Source organism: Schistocerca serialis, chromosome 8 (assembly GCF_023864345.2).
Source record: "Schistocerca serialis cubense isolate TAMUIC-IGC-003099 chromosome 8, iqSchSeri2.2, whole genome shotgun sequence".
Lineage (NCBI taxonomy): Eukaryota > Metazoa > Arthropoda > Insecta > Orthoptera > Acrididae > Schistocerca > Schistocerca serialis.
The window spans coordinates 123,298,096-123,316,677 of NC_064645.1; positions in this window are offsets into that span (position 1 = coordinate 123,298,096).

Sequence of the window (18,582 nt, forward strand, 5' to 3'; positions counted from 1 at the left end):
TACCGTCTATTGTGCACTGTACATATTTCGACTTGACAGTAAACTGAATTGAGCAACTTTTCACCATAAGTATTCGATCAAACCAAAGGTGAATGATTTGTAATTGTAACACTTTACGTTAAAATATTGACGAAATATTGGACACTCAACTAATATCAGTCAAAGCCAAGAACCAACATCATGCTTCATGATACTGGATGAAAAGTTGATCTACTTTGTCCTCTGCAGAGTCAGTAACATGAACGTAAATAATGAAAAGCCAGAGAATCTTACAAGTGGAATTAAGATACAGCAATTTCTTTTTAATGCACTCTTCTTCCTGTGAAAAATCACAGTAAAGTTCTTAATTGTCCAGGGAAATTTCCTGATCAGTGGCTTACAGGACAGAGCATAGACATACAAAAATACATTTATCTAAACAGTGTGTGTCAAGTGGCTAACCTTATTTTGCGTTTGAAATAATTTTTTAAAACGTTACTTAGTGCTAGGGTCAGACCAAAGACCCAACGGGTTTTAAGGTATATAAAGTGCTGTCAACTCGCCAATTCCTATATGTTTTTGGTTGTATATAAATCTCAATAAATTTATCCATTTACTCACTACATCGTGCCGATAGCGAAACGTCTTTCTGCTGGAACATTTTAATAGTCTTCGGGTTGTATACGTCCTAATTTTTTGAAAAAACCGTCTATTGCTCTTTTCCATCAGTGTCATGCCCAAATATCCGCACTGCCGGCTTCACTTTCTTTTAAGATTTGAGGCCACGATATGGAACTAGTTCACTAACATATGGAACAATGGGCTCACTAACTCTTCTTAGTACTTTCCTATCTTTCGGACTGACTGATGTCTTACGTTTCTAATATCAATACTATCACATTTTAACTTACCACAAAGCTGGAAAATCTAAGATTCACATAATTATTGGACCAGTAGACCGAGGAAAAGCTACTGTAATTGTGGTCGAAACTTTTTTTTTTCATTAAGACTCAGACTGCAGAAGCCTACTCAATTACAACTGCAGTCTGGTTATTGCACAAGCTATAAGCAATCTTTCGTTCCTTGGATTTTATCCCTGCTACCTACACAGTTTTAATGAATGTGTTCCACTAAGCATTGTCACAAGCTTCGACTCAGTCCATTAACTATATATACGTAGCCTACTGTCGAATGAAAGTTGTATGTTCAGTATGACCTCGCGTATTCCTACACTACTTTGGAACCCAAACTGATTTTTCCCGAAGTCTGCGCTACCATCCTTTCCATTCTTTTGTAAATAACTCCTGTCTTTAGTTTGGGGCCATGGCGTATTAAACTTATGGTTCTTAACACTGTAACCAGTCCGCGCCTGCCTACGTGGGACTGGAACGATTACATTCTTCTTGATGTCTGAGGATATTTTGCTTGTCTCAATTTCTTGTACACCACGTGGATTAGTTTATTCGTTGTTGGCTCCCCTCATTCATTCTAAGAGAATGTCATTTACCACGGGGACCTTGTTTCCTCTTAATTCTTTGAGCACCCAGCCAAATTCTTCTCACAGTATCATATTTCCGATCATATTTTCATCTATTTCTTCATCGTTTTCTGTAATATTCCCTCCATTTCCCCTCCGAACGCCTACTATACATTCCTTAGTAGCTTTATGGCTTGCATCGTACGGGTATACGCCGGCATTATTTCAGAAGTAAATTATTTAGTACTTGGCAACTGTGTAATTTCGAATTCAGACTTGCGTTCTCCAGCTTTAGAGACAGCTGCAGAGGCGCAAAGCACAACGCAACGACACCTGTGGCACTGGAGTATTGTTGTTGTTGTCGTTGTTGTTGTTGCTGCTGCTGTTGTTGTAGTGGTGGTGGTCTTCAGCAGGAAGATTGGTTTGATATAGTTCTCCACGCTAGTCCATTATGTGTAAGCCTCTCCATCTCTGAATAATTACTGCAACCTACAACCGTTTGAACATGCTTACTTCACTTGTTTCTTGGTTTCCCTCCAGAATTTATACCTTTCACACTTCCCTCCAGTACTAAATTAACGATTATGTGGTGTCTCAAAATGTGTTCTGTCAGCCGACGCCATCTGCTAGTCATGTGATGTCACAAATTTCTTTCTTCCCCAGTTCCATTCAGTACCTCTTATTAGTTACGCGATCTGCTCATCACGCTTCTGCAGTACCATATTCTAAGAGCTCCAGTTCTCTTCTTGTCTTCTCTTCTTACCTTCTACTTTTCATTTAGGTGAAACGCTACATACCGGGCACATGTCCTCAGACAGCACTTTGTTCCACTGACATTTATATGCGACGTTAACAAACTTCTCTGCTACAGAAACGCTTTTCTGACCGTTTCCAGTCTACACTTTATATCCCATTTGTTTCAGTCGTCGTTAGTTATTTTACTACCCACACACCAAAACTCATCTACTATCTTTATTGTCTCGATCATAATCTAATTCCTTCACCACTGCATCATTTAATTGTGCTATATTCCATTAATCTTGTTTTCCTTTTGTTAAATTTCATCTTATGGCTTTCTTTCCAGACACTGCCCATTCCGTTCAGCTGCACTTCCTAGTGCTTTGCTGTCTCTGACTGACTCGAGTGGTACCACATGGAAAATTTAATATCGTGACAGCCTAAACAGGCATTATCCGCGGCGCATTTTTCCAACAGACATCTGAGCAGTGTGGCACAAACAAGTGAAAAGTAACGAAAATAATTTAGGTTTTAACTTCATGTCGAAGACTTTGTCGAAGGGCAGACTCGCATCAGGGTACTACAGGAAACGTATTATTAAAGTCCAGGGTACCACAGCCAAATCTCCACATTCAAGAACTACAGGAAACCTCTCAAAGCAACCGTCCGTAATTTACCTCAAGCGTATAACCTAAAACTGGCTGAGCGGACGGGGATTTGAATCACCATACTCGCAAATACGATTGCATTTTCTCATTATGGCACCGCTTCATCCCAAAATTCATTGGACCAGACCACATCCTTGAGCTTCAAGTAAACGGTTGCAACGCTTGTAAAGAAAAGTGCGCCGTGCGGTCTAAGGCACCTCCCCACGGTAGGCGCGGCACCCCCGTCGGACATTCGAGTCCATCCTCGAGCATGAGTGTGTGCTTTGTCCTTAGCGTAAGTTAGTTCAAGCTAGATTAAGTAGTGTATAAGCCAAGGGACGAATGACCTCGGCAGTTTGGTCCCTTAGGAACTTACCACAAATTTCCAATAAAGGAAACGGGGAATGAACACGACGGAGGAGAAGCCACCAATAATATAGTCTGCAACCTGCTGCCCCTCTATCCCCTTCCTCCTTTCCTCTTCCCTCTTCACCCCTCACCACAACCACTGCCACAAAAGCTAGTGATTTACGAACCGGCCTTGCGGCAGACGATATATAACGGACATCTAACATTTGAGCTTTTATCTCGGAAACTTTCCCTGTCAGTTCCACAAGATAGATGTGAAACACTTCCTAACCTGTTCGTCCGCCTCAACAACAGGACCAAAATTTAAATCACATGTTATTTTCCGTGATCAGCAAGTAACTTTGTGCAAGAGTCTAAGAAACTGAAACTACCGTTATCCTCACATCATGAAATCCTAGAAACAACAAAAACGTGATATACTTATTATGACATTATACCCTGCGATCCTAATTGGATTTGTAATCGCACGGAGAGCTTCCATACTGTGGTGTCACCGCCAGACACCACACTTGCTAGGTGGTAGCCTTTAAATCGGCCGCGGTCCGCTAGTATACGTCGGACCCGCGTGTCGCCACTATCAGTGATTGCAGACCGAGCGCCACCACACGGCAGGTCTAGAGAGACTTCCTAGCACTCGCCCCAGTTGTACAGCCGACTTTGCTAGCGATGGTTCACTGACAAAATACGCTCTCATTTGCCGAGACGATAGTTAGCATAGCCTTCAGCTACGTCATTTGCTACGACCTAGCAAGGCGCCGTTATCAGTTGCTATTGATATTGTAAAGAATGTACAGACAAGAGCTACGTTCAACATTAATGGATTAAAGTTAAATATTCCACCAAGTACCACCTTTTTTCTGAAGTCTAAATTCCTTGTCCTGTTCCAGACCTCACGCAAGCCTGCGTGAGGTTAAACGCGTGCCTTTCGGCTTCCTCCAAACTCCGTGGGTTGGCTCCTGCCAATCCACAACACATACCAAATCATAGATACGATGTTACTTGACAGTGTCATACGCACGCTTGATTAATCCTTACTTTTAGGAAGCCATTCTGTAACCAGAATGAAGATAATTTAGCAATAGTGCTACTGAACAAATTTATTTGCACTGAACGTTTACCTTTTTTCGTAAATAATCTAAAAGAATTAGATTTATTTTGTATAGTTATGATTGACATTCTTTCTGTATGTGCTTATACATATTTGTTTTAATCTTCGGATTATAATAAGGTTGTAAGGTTACACCAAGCGCAAATAAATAAATGAAGACGATATTCCTTTGGAGAAAGCCGCGAGCATTTGACATCAAATAACAAAGGCTTTTCGCAAGCATGTGATGTGCCTCATGTGGGTTAGTCTTCTAGAAAACGCTCTTATTAAATTTGTACATTGTTCTTGCGCTTAAATATACACTCAAACGAGGATCTTACCTTTCGGTGAGATTTTGAGGTTGTAAGTTAATGTGTTTCCACTACCTTTTCGATGCGTATTATAGCGTAATTTTGATTAGTTGCTTCAGTTAAAAGACCCATCTACGGTCATCATATGAATTTTCCGTAATTCGCTGCAATAAAATGGTATTACATAGTAATGAAGGCGCGTTGATGAGAAAATTACACCACGTGACCCGAGTGGTTAGAGACGCAAGGTTCAAACGTAACACTGAATGGCCTTCATTACGCAGTGCAAATTCCCAGCTCGGGTACGCCCAACTAAAGTGATCTATCAAGCTGCGACTTGTTAGCCTGAGTAGCCCTACACACAAGTGTAGCAGCAGGAGCAACAGCAGCATTAGAGGTAGTTTACGACGGGGGATGAATGGGGCTGAAATTACCATTTGTTCTACGGGCGAAGCAAGTACAAACTTTAGACTCTCCATGAATACTATGTTGTGTGGGGTAATGAATACCATTTTTAGTGAAACAGCGTGCACGGAAAACTACTTTCTGTGTTTGTGAAGTACATCACATGCTCCTCGTGGACCCTACATCTTTATTTCCAGAATAAAACCCAGTATTGCTATACTCAGTAATGGATTAGTTCGCAAAACATATTGTTCATTTGTTCGCTAGTTTACAAATACATAACGTCGTCCAAACAGTAGATGCAGGTGAACAGGTACATTTCATCTTCCTTGATTTCCGAAGGTCGTCAAAACTGTATCTCATTGTCGACTACAAAGCAAGATGTGAGCATGCTATCTTCGCACGCATATGACTAGTTCGGTGACTAATTTTCTGAGGAAACCCAGCAGTAATACGACGAATATTCAACAGAAATGGATGTAACGTCTGGCGTACTCCAAGAAATCATAGTAGAACCCCCTATTTCTCATTGTACACAAACTATGTATCAGATAAGATCAACCACGCTATCAGATTCTTCTCTCGTCTACAGGAACTGCTAAGAAAGCGAAGAGGGCTTAAGTTCAAATTTAAACGTAGACAAAGCCTCACAGACAAACAAAAACTAAATGAATCCAAAATTAACGAAAGGAAAGCCGCACGTGAAGAGTTATACGAATTCGAAAGTAAAATTCTGTTTACCAAATTAACAGAAAATCCAAAGCAGTTATGTTAAATAAGCAAATGGAGCGAAGTCGTCTGTCCAGATATTCTATGGCCATAATGGCGTTGAAACGGAGGACGTCACTGACAAAGCCGGAATACTAAACGTCTTTCGCCAGAACTGTTTCCCAGAGGACGATCGCAGTGTAGTTGTCTGTTTTAAATCGTCACACGAACGACAAAATGATACGCTTAGAAATGCATAAGTGACCACGGAACAGAAAAGTAACTGATATCGCTCAACAGAGGGAAGGCCACTGGACCTGACGGGATACGATTGTGCATAGAGTATGCAAAAGAACTCGCCCGTCTTTTACCAGCTCCTTGGAAGAACGATATATTCTCGACGAGTGGCAAAAATGTACAGGTCATTTCTTTCCAGGGAGGGTCGTCGAACAGACACGAAAGGCTATAGGCATGCCGAAAACCTCCTCTGTAGGAACCAATATACACTCCTGGAAATGGAAAAAAGAACACATTGACACCGGTGTGTCAGACCCACCATACTTGCTCCGGACACTGCGAGAGGGCTGTACAAGCAATGATCACACGCACGGCACAGCGGACACACCAGGAACCGCGGTGTTGGCCGTCGAATGGCGCTAGCTGCGCAGCATTTGTGCACCGCCGCCGTCAGTGTCAGCCAGTTTGCCGTGGCATACGGAGCTCCATCGCAGTCTTTAACACTGGTAGCATGCCGCGACAGCGTGGCCGTGAACCGTATGTGGAGTTGACGGACTTTGAGCGAGGGCGTATAGTGGGCATGCGGGAGGCCGGGTGGACGTACCGCCGAATTGCTCAACACGTGGGGCGTGAGGTCTCCACAGTACATCGATGTTGTCGCCAGTGGTCGGCGGAAGGTGCACGTGCCCGTCGACCTGGGACCGGACAGCAGCAACGCACGGATGCACGCCAAGACCGTAGGATCCTACGCAGTGCCGTAGGGGACCGCACCGCCACTTCCCAGCAAATTAGGGACACTGTTGCTCCTGGGGTATCGGCGAGGACCATTCGCAACCGTCTCCATGAAGCTGGGCTACGGTCCCGCACACCGTTAGGCCGTCTTCCGCTCACGCCCCAACACCGTGCAGCCCGCCTCCAGTGGTGTCGCGACAGGCGTGAATAGAGGGACGAATGGATACGTGTCGTCTTCAGCGATGAGAGTCGCTTCTGCCTTGGTGCCAATGATGGTCGTATGCGTGTTTGGGGCCGTGCAGGTGAGCGCCACAATCAGGACTGCATACGACCGAGGCACACAGGGCCAACACCCGGCATCATGGTGTGGGGAGCGATCTCCTACACTGGCCGTACACCACTGGTGATCGTCGAGGGGACACTGAATAGTGCACGGTACATCCAAACCGTCATCGAACCCATCGTTCTACCATTCCTAGACCGGCAAGGGAACTTGCTGTTCCAACAGGACAATGCACGTCCGCATGTATCCCGTGCCACCCAACGTGCCCTAGAAGGTGTAAGTCAACTACCCTGGCCAGCAAGATCTCCGGATCTGTCCCCCATTGAGCATGTTTGGGACTGGATGAAGCGTCGTCTCACGCGGTCTGCACGTCCAGCACGAACGCTGGTCCAACTGAGGCGCCAGGTGGAAATGGCATGGCAAGCCGTTCCACAGGACTACATCCAGCATCTCTACGATCGTCTCCATGGGAGAATAGCAGCCTGCATTGCTGCGAAAGGTGGATATACACTGTACTAGTGCCGACATTGTGCATGCTCTGTTGCCTGTGTCTATGTCCCTGTGGTTCTGTCAGTGTGATCATGTGATGTATCTGACCCCAGGAATGTGTCAATAAAGTTTCCCCTTCCTGGGACAATGAATTCACGGTGTTCGTATTTCAATTTCCAGGAGTGTAGGTTCCCAAAACAACGATCGTGTGAAACCCAGTTCCCTCTGTTCGTACACGAGGCACAGAAAGCAGTAGATATACTTGCCCGTGCTGGCCGAGCGGTACTAGGCGCTTCAGTCTGGAACCACGCGATCGCTACGGTCGCAGGTTCGAATCCTGCCTCGTGAATGGATGTGTGTGATGTCTTTAGGTTAGTTAGGTTTAAGTAGTTCTAAGTTCTAGGGGACTGATGACCTTAGATGTTAAGTCCCTTAGTGCTCAGAGCCATTTGAATGTTTTTACTTGCCCATTTAAATACCGTGTTCCTCGACGTCCGGAAGGCATGCAATACAGTTCCGCGCTGCCGCTATTGATCGAAGTTCGAACTTAAGGAATATCATCCCAACTGCCGTATCGGACTGAAGAGTTTGTAGCAAACAGAACACAGCACATCAGAGATCAGACACAAAACTAATTTCGGGCGTGTCCCAGGAGACTAGCAAAGGAGCGCTGCTTTTCACAACATATGTAAGTGACTTAATAGATAACCCTGTAAGTTCCACTAGACTTTTCGCAGATGACGCTCTCGTATGCAGAGTATATTTTGTTGACCCCCACCTACGTAGGGAGAAACTATCATCATAATAAAATAAGAGAAATCAGAGCTCGAACGGGAAGATCTAGGTGTTCCTTTTTCCCACGCGCCATTCGAGAGTGGATGGTAGAGACGTGGTATGAAAATGGTTCGATGAACCCTCTGCCAGGCACTTAAGTCTGAATTGCAGAGTAACCATGTGGATGTAGATGTAGGTATCTGCGACGCTACAAAATGGTGGCAAAGTGCAGGAAGACTTGCAGGGGATCCACGCTTGCTGCAGTAAGTGTCAATAGACCCTCAACATAACAAACGTGACGTGTTGCGAATTCATAACGGAAAGTCCCGTTATCGTATGACTACACGACTTCCACGGTTTGAAATGAATTACAGCTCTCTTTAAAAGTGGGGAATATAAAAGATGAACCATATAGCAAAGAGAAAGAACCTCTCCGTAAACGGGAATGAGAATCTGGAAGAAAGCGCTGAAAATGTGAAAAATTATTAGCTAAATTTAGGTAGCTTTATTTGAGGAAACTGTGCTAACATTATCCTCTCACCATCATATATTTCACATACTCGTCATGGAAATACCGTAAGATAAATCAGAGTTACTTCAAAAACACACAGACAAGATTCTCCACAGTTCAATACTCAAAGGGAATAGCACAGGAAATGCCTTATATTTTTAGGAAGTAAAGTTCAACACGGACAGTACGAGTATAATGGCTTACGGGGTACATGCCTAAGTACACTCTTCAGTAAAATTCGTTAAATACTCGGATGGAAATGAACGAAAGTCCGGGAGCACGTTGTTAGATATCTCCCTGTCGTGACGGAAAATTAGACATAACATAGCGCGACTTGAGGCAATTGAAGGAACGGGAAAAGCCTGTGTGCCATTTAGTTACAGTGCAATGTTGTGGTGTTTTTCATCACAAAATGGCCATGAGGAAACATTTGGATGGCTTCACAAGTGCAAATTTGATTTATTGCTCATTTAGAGACCGGCTGCCTTAAGTTTTATAAAAGGTGATTCATTTTACAGATTTTCATGCGGATTAAAAAACAGATTGCGTATTACGAACAGCAGTTATTGTTTCCAGCAATTACAATGGAAATAAGAATAAATTAAAAGTACATTATAGATTGAAAGAAAAAAAAACAAAAAAATATTCATATTTTAAGATGACATGATGATTGATGACAGAAAAGACTTGGATAGATAGAGAAAGAGAGAGAAATATTACCCTATCTTAGCCAGCATGGTCTGATAGCCTCGGATCTACTTCGAGCCTTGCAGTCCCGGTTCGCTAGAGTTTAACTTACGGATTAGTATTACTAAACATTATTTACAAAAAAGACTATAAACATAATGTTCATTGTGGAAAGTGCAGTGCTTTGTGAGTGTAGATGGCCGCTGTGGCCTAACGGTTCTAGGCGCTTCAGTCTGGAACCGCGCGACCGCTACAGTCGTAGGTTCGAATCCTGCCTCGGGCATGGATGTGTGTGATGTCCTTAGGTTAGTTAGGTTTAAGTAGTTCTAAGCTCTAGAGGACTGATGACCTCATATGTTAACTCCCATAGTGTTCAGAGACATTTGAACCATTTTTTGTGAGTATAAAGTTGAAAACAGAAATCAGGACGAAGTCTGACGAATATAGTCTAGGAGTTTGGCTTTGCCCACAGCATTGTTTCACGTGCATGCGAAGCGCTCCGCAGTTCAGGCACTGTTGAAAGAAGGAGAGGAGGTAAAATATAAATCTAGGCTTCCGCGGCCATTGTCACAGTCAATAAAATTTGTCGCATTGTCACTACGTAAAACTGCTGGCGTTTCGGTCACTGTTCCAAGTGACCTTCTTCAGGATCACAAACCCGGAAAAAAAATTTATTGTCAAGGAGAGTAGGTGACTGACCATGATCAGCTACAGCATCAAGAGACTGTTACATTGTACGTCAAACAGCAGCTTAATTTGCAACCACATTTTACAGGACTGCAAGACGCGCAGTCTCACGCTCCACAGTGGCACGGTGACTGCAACGAGTTGTCTCTTTGTTGTGTTCCGTTGACAAACATGACGAGTATGCGAAATTTATGATGGAGGGAGGATAATGTTAGCGCAGTCCTCCCTGAAAAAAGCTTCCCTAAATTTAGCCAATAATTTTTCACGACATTTTCGTAGCCTTCTTTCAGATTCTCGTTCCTGTTAACGGAAAGGTCCTATCTATTTTCTGTATGCTTTATCTTGCATTTTCCCACATTTAAAGTGAGTTGTCATTCATTTGAAATGGTAAAATCGTATAATCATACAATAAAGGGACTTTCTGATGATGTATTCGCAATACGTTACACCGCTGGGTGCTGATTGCGCTGGTGGCAACAGCACAGAGTCTGGACCAACGAGGACTGGGACAGCGTGCTTTTCTCGAGTAAGATCATATTCCGTCTGAGTAGTGATTCTACACTTACACTCCTATGGTGAGAGGTGGTAACACGTAATGCACCCAGGAGCATTGTCGATCACGATAATTTTGTTGTCTGTGTCTTTCGGTGTTAGGAGAGATAATACTGCTTGGGCGTTACTTACCTCAAAACCTCTGAACAAGGTACACTGACGGGACTTTATTGTGGCTGAATACCCTCCCCATGAGAGTTCTTTTTGGAGATGCATTCGGCCCTGGCTTTATTTTTATTGATGACAATGAGCTACCGGATCGACTTGCGCTGGTGGAGGAGCTCATGGAATGATAGGGTATTTCACAGCCTGTTCCTCCTTTTTAAGTCCCATCGATCACATGCAGCATCGATCAGGCAGCAGTTGTCAGCCACGCTGGTAGGGCAGTGGAACGCGCTACCACAAGAATTCCTTACCAACCTTGGGGCCAACATGGGAGCATGTTTCAGAGCGTGCATTGCCGTCCGTCTTAATCACACACTCTGTTAAGAACAATAGACTCCTTGTGCAATATCCAGGGTACCACCACAAATCGCTGTGACTTCAGCGTAATTATTGTCTTTGAATAAAAGTGTCATGTCCGTAAGTGCATATTTCTTTCCGTCAGCGTCACTACAATATTGTCGTAGGTCTTCCTATGTGTGGTCCATGTTTCATCGAGTTACGTCACTTGACAGTGACCTTTTATGCGGAAGTTACTTCCTTTCTTACGTATATCGCAATATTTGACATGGACAAGGCTTCTACAATCATGTTAGAGCAAAGGATACCTCCCTTTCATCAGAACACGAAACAGATTGTTGAAATCAGTGAAATTAGAAATGGTTCAAATGGCTCTGAGCACTATTGGACTTAACATCTGAGGTCATCAGTCCCCCTAGACTTAGAGCTACTTAAATCTAACTAACCTAAGGACATCACACACACCCATGCCCGAGGCAGGATTCGAACCTGCGACCGTAGCAGTCACGTGGTTCCGGACTGAAGCGCCTTGAACCGCTCGGCCACAGATGCCGGCAATTACCGTCATTCGTAAGAGCTTAAATAAGTGTTCCTGACCTGCAGTCAGAGAGAGTCCTTTTCACTGGTTGTGTTTCAACACGGTAGTACTTCCCTTTGAAGTCGCTTGAAGAAACTATCTGAAGCTCGAACTTCGAACTGGTCAAAATTCAAACCAATGTCCGGCTCACATGTTTAAATATTAGTACATTTTCATAGCAACGTACCTTTCTCTGAACAGCAAAAACATATTCAGTTACATGTGGATCTTTTATGGGATGTTTCTTTATTTTTCATTACTTGTGATAAATCAAGTAAATGAATAACTTTTTCAGCTATCCTCATACCGAAGTTTCATTTGAACACTGCTGTGGCTTGAGCTCTGCATTTCACCTGACAGTTTAACTGAAACAGACACTTCAATTTTAGCATGGACTCCGAACTTTGGTGCAACTTGGCATTTTTCACATTAAAAATGATTCAAAAATATATTGAAAATTAGTGTTATGTACGTATCTGTGTCACTTTGACGTATAGTGTAACATTCAACGTAAGTTACTCGGTCTGCCCTTATTATGTACGTCATCGTTTCCTCCCCTAGTTTTGAAGCAGTTAAGTTTATTTTCCTCTATAAATATGGAACATCCATTGAAGTAGATTAAAGTGGGTACGTCATTGGAAAGTATTTCCTTTTGAGTTTTAATGACACTGTGTAGCCTCCCTGTTGTAATAAGAACTTCTTTGGTCGGCACGCTTGTATAGCTGCATTTCGACGTCCATTTCAGGCAGAAATCAGCGGCAAACTAGGGTACTGCTGGCAAAGATAATAATATGTGGCAGAGTTTACGGAAAGAAAAGAAATACCTATCTATGGCTTCAGTAGTATCGATATCAGAAGTGGTTCCTATGACGTCCTTATTTCACTACAATGTTACAGCAAAGAACCATTTTCTTTTTTATAACTTCTGAGATCTTTGTGAACTGGTACATGAAAAGACAAATACACTTTATGCCACAGTGAAATAGTCCAGGAAAAATGGTCATTCGATATTACCTCAAGATACATAACAAATGCATTTGTATCCCATTTCCATCTTTGAATAAAACGAGATTCACGCAAAGCAATGAGTATTTGATGATTTCTTTCTATTTGGTATAAGTTTCAAGTTCTGTTGACTCCTTCGGAAGCAGCTCGACTTAACTTCGATCGTAATCTTTACGAATTGCTGTGCAGCTAGTAATAAGTTAGCGTATGTTGTTCAGGCAAATACAGTTGACGTAAAGGATGGTATGCGTCTCCCCCCAAACTTTCCCTAAAGTCACATCAATGGAAAATTGAGATACCTACAGTTATAAGCATTTGGTACATTCTCCATGGAATACAAAAAAAAAAAATTCTTCGTCTCAGGAAACATGGCCGGCCGTGGTGGTCTCACGGTTCTAGGCGCGCAGTCAGGAACCGTGCCACTGCTACGGTCGCAGGTTCGAATCCTGCCTCGGGCATGGATGTGTGTGATGTCCTTAGGTTAGTTAAGTTTAAGTAGTTCTAAGTTCTAGGGGACTAATGACCACAGCAGTTGAGTCCCATAGTGCTCAGAGCCATTTGAACCATTTTCAGGAAACATGTTGAATTCACTCTAGTATTATCAAGGAGGTGCATTTTATGTGGTCAGCTACTGCGTTTAGTACTTGCTGCGTTTCGCTTCAGTGAACGTTACTGTACCACTATACCAACTCATCATGTGTTCGACAGGTGTTACATTATGATAGCTGATCTATGGTGTAACCGGTGTACATCACAATAAAAACTATAAGTCTAGGGACTACCGAAGCTTGTCGTTACCCCTACATTTGTGAAGTTGAATTGATTTTTTATCGGTGCTTTTGGTGTAGCGCTATTCCTCACAAACGATGAGAAAAAACAGCCTATTGAAACTTTTAAGAATAAGGTCAGTGCGCCTATTGAGAATCTCACATCACAGGAAGAAATGTTTGGAGAGGAGATGCTATTTAATAAAAGCCTCCTACGCAAAGGAGGAAGTTCTTCGTCTGAATTTGCTTCTGCAGTGCTTTACACAATGCTTCCACCGTTTCTGTCCCCTCTCTCCAATGAATGAAAAAGAAACACTTCTAACGAAATCGTTTGAAGTAGGGCCACAACGTCGATAACATTTTGCAAACTGTAGGATATTAAAAATATTTTACACTAGCGGACATTGACCCCCTTTTACTGTATCCTTATGCTTTCGAATAAGGGATGAGAAACATGCTGCTATGTTATCTGAGTTTATGATCCGTCTCCTTGCAAAACAATCTCCCAACTGCGATGATATACGTAGTGCAACGAATTGAGGAAACATTAAGGGAAATCTGTCTTCTGGTTATTTCCCTTATGAATGATGGAGTCAGTACTTAATAATTCCGATAGTTGTATCGATCCTAAGCAATGGTGCGGTTCACTGTTAATGATATCCGTATACAGTTAGTTGCACTATCAAGAAGATATTTTCAGTGCAATGCATCTAAAAAGAGAAGTGGGGAATAACGTCAAACGAAGTGAAACTATTGTGTTATAAGCCACGGGCTGCTTAACCAAAACGTGCTGAGCGGTGCGTAGAACTTACCGCATGAGGATCTGGAACAATTTTTTACAATAATTAGCTGTGATTTTTAGACTCATGCAGTCAACTCTGAACTACAGAAATTGTGTCATTCACTTTCACAATCACATTATCACTTACTGTCGTAAAATTCATCGTTCCATTTACGTAACTGCTTAACGAGTTTACTATGACTGTCAACATTCGTGACATCCCGTACAAATACGATAACAATAAAATCATGAAATCCTGCAATATCATACACCGGTACATAAGCAGTGAGCTTAGAAACTAAATTTAATTTATGCATTGTTAGGCATTGTTAGAGTTCGACTTTCACTGCCGCAAGGTAATATGTGAGTATTCAGAAAATTTTTATGCCCACTGCGGATAGGAACGTTTTCATGGTGAGTACTTCGTTATGCGCCAGGCTCATAAACTGGAAGAATAGCGCATCCGTCGCTTGATTTCGTCGTTGGCAGCCACGTATTAATCAGTTATTATCTTCTTTTGCACTTTCGCAGTTAGGGTGTCCGTTTTGTCGAGTCTGTAAAGATATTTAGTTCATCGTTAAATTTCGAGTTGCTATGGTTAAATTTCAGACTTGTCACTCTCGCAAGCAGAGTCGGAAGATTTGTTTGAAGAACTTCTGTGTGGCTAGAATGCAACGATACACATTGATGAGATAACATTTATGGCCACTTCCCACCACGAGGATGAATTCCGCCTAGTGCGCTGCCAGCACCTTAGGTCTTAAGTAAAATATATCAGTGGAGCAGAGATGCATGAGTAATTCTTCTAGCGACGATATGGTCTACAAAGGAGAAAAATTAACTGGCATAAGTGACTTTGACAAAGAGGTTGTTATGGCTAATCGCCTGTGAACGAGCGTAAGGTAGTCTGCTGTTTGCATGCAGTTGTCCTCTACACGTGGAAAGTGGTTTAAGAACGTTGAAACCACGAGTAGCTAACAAGTTTTTTGAAGTCTACTTGGAGGCTGGAGGCTTCCCCGCTCTGTAAAATAGGACAGTTAACGATCTGTCGAAGATCTGAGAGCACAGCGCTGGTGTAGGCCCAAGTGTTTCGGAGCACGCTGTTCAGAGCAGATTGTTGAATATGGGGTTGCCATGTTGACCCAACGACAATTACCACTGCAGTGGGCGCGGGATCATGGAGATTAGACCGTGGACGAAAGAAAAGTTGTCACCTGGCTGGATGTATCACTCTTCTTGCTAAAGCATTTTGATGATCGCGACCGTATATTCGGTCATCCTGGCGAAAAGCAACTCAAAACATACACCACACCTCGGACGCAGATCGGTTGGGGCAGCATTGTGCTGTTGGGGAGACTCACCTTGGATACCATGGGACCTGTTATGTAATCGTTGGAGCGCTGTGGACTATGTGAACATTGCTGCGAACCAGAGGCAAGTCTGGATGTTGTCACCCACGACAACGATGACATCTTTCCGCAGAATAACAGTATCGTGGACAGTATTTTTTAGGAACTGACGTTTTCTCAAACAGAAGCATAAGACCTTATACATGCTTAAGCAACAATTTATTATATCAAGATCGCCTAGTTACTACATCATTGATGTTACTAAATTCGGTAATCTATTACCATTTTCATGTGTGATACTCGACTATATATATATATATATATATATATATATATATATATATATATATATATATGCGAAGATGAAATATGTAATGACGAAGCTGTTAGTGCATCAAGTACCACATGTCAAGATGGCGGTAAATTTCCGGAACAGATAGTGTAAATATTGTAGTAATTAGGCGTTCCTGATGTAGAGAATTGTTATACAAATGTGCTACAGTGTTTTAGGAACATAACGCTGAAACACATTGATTTTTTGACCTCGAAATTCACTTAATCTTAAGCAAATGACCACATTTGGATGGTGTCGGGTGCCATCACCACGATCACAAACCATCTGTCTTTTTACAAAAATGGCGTCACCTCTGCTGTCACACATTCGAAAGTCTAGCATGAACTTTTGATGGATCCACACAACACTTAACTGGTGCTGTATTGCATTTCAGATGTAGGCCAAAGTACTATTGAGGCTCATATTACGCCGTCAGAGTTCTTTGATTGAAAATTTTTATCAGAGTTTTGTCAGATTACTTTGTTCAAAGTTCTTCACTGGAGCTATTTTTCGTCAGTTGTTGGAGAATGTGTGATAAAGGGTTAATCGTTTGTACAAAAGCCTTTAATATAGTAGCCGGATATTGCTTTGCTTAAAAAGAAAGAGAAACGGAACCCGTTGTATGAGGAACTATGGATCGCGAGAAGAGAAGCCCGATGTGTTCACCAGAAGTTTCTTCTTGAGCTACAGTGCGATTACATACAGAGCTACGAAAATGGGGCTGGATGAACAGACATTTTAGTTTGTCCTTCTGAATGTAGCCCCTCACACTTGGGGACAAGATACTCATTTCAGAAATGCAATTTCTGCTAAAAATCTTCTCATAGTTACGTGAATATTTTTAGCAAAAGGTGAAAGTTATACGATGGTTGTAATGTAGTACTTACATTACACTGCGTACCATTTCGTCTACTGTTCTGGAAACATGTGAACCAATACATAAATCACTTAAGGAGGAATTTGTGAAGGTTAGCAAACGTTATTTAGAGTAACAAATAAATATATTTGTTTCACTTTTGCACACGTTGGGACACTACTGTTATTTCCACATCACCACAGACATCTTAGTCGATTTAATTTCTTCCTTACATATACATGCAGCCATTTCGAAGACAGCTGATGACTGCAGCTGTTTCTTTATGACAGTCTAACCCCTTATTGAAGTTCTTATAATCAATATTTTTGGTATTATGAACAGTTTCGCGTTCTCCATACATGGGAATTATCGCTGTGGTCGTATCCACACACCAATTAAACTTCGACGTCATTTTATAGGTTAGAATCAACTAAAGCAAGTCAAACATTGAAACAGGTACACAATACAGCGAACTTTGGTCGACATAGGTTAATGCTCAATCTCTGAACAAAGATCTTTGGTCACAAAAAATCTCTTATACTAGATTCCCTAGAACACTGACAAAGAAATGATGAAAGGGCACTGAGCAAAGATATGTGTAATGAAATTACACACTGTAGTATGGGCCTAACTGGGGGATCACAATGTTACAGTTCATCGGTAGATTTATTTAAGATCCGACATGAACTGGGTATATTGCTTAAAAGTACAGTTGCTGCAGATATTTCGCATACATTAATTACTTTTGTCAGGGATGCAGACACCTTGAAGGTTCCCACTATTTTATTTGATTGAATGTCTCAAAAGTCGTCAGTGAAATACAGAAATGACACTTTTAGGACTGTGGCTTCTATAACAGAGTGCTGAACCGCCGTTCTGACGCGTTGTGTTGCACCAGCTCGCTACCTCCTGTTTGTGTGTGCGTGCTGATCGATCGCCGGCCGGCCCCGCCCACGGCGGCCTTGTTATGGTGTCGGGCGAGTGCTCTCCTGGGAGCCGCACTCAACGCCGGCACAATAAGTCGCCTGGGCCGAACTGCCACGCAATGCCACGCAGCCACCACACCCGTGCGGCAGTCCACTGTGCGCTGGGCGACTAGCGGCGCCTGAGAGGTAGACCGCCCGGCGGTACTCGTGCGTGTCGCCAACACCACTAGCAGAAGCATCGCAGCCACACAAAGACCGCTAAACAGGCTGGCGCCGCTTTCTCTGTGTTTGTTGTCGCGCCCGCTGCCTACTGGTGCTGACGAGTATTGTGCACGTGTCACCACCCCCTTGCACCGAGCGTCCTGCGGCACCAACAACCCTGAAAAAACATCGCTTTGTTTTCGGTCGCAGATATTTTCTGAAAAGACTGTTGGGTTTAGAGGACTCCCATTGCTGCGTGACCTCGGAAAATATTGAATGCATCCGAGATTTTCTTGATGTAAAATTGAAAAGAAATATTCAGTCAACAACAAGTCAAAAGAGGTATAATAAACCTTTTACGTGGTACAGCTCCCGTACTGCATCAGATTAATTAATTATTTTCTGGTTACTCTTCCAATCTGCAACATATGACACATGAGAAGAGATCTCATCTGATAAGAAGTAATGCTGTTCGCATTATCATTATCTACGAGCCCGTTATTCACATCATCAAGATTTGGCCTTCATCTGCATTCACGAATATTAAAATTTTGTTAATCCCTTTATCTGTTTGTTATACCGGAGTTGAGAGTTTACGCATGCACTCGGTTTGAACTTTCGTCTCCTGAAAACTGATCTCTAAAATCGATA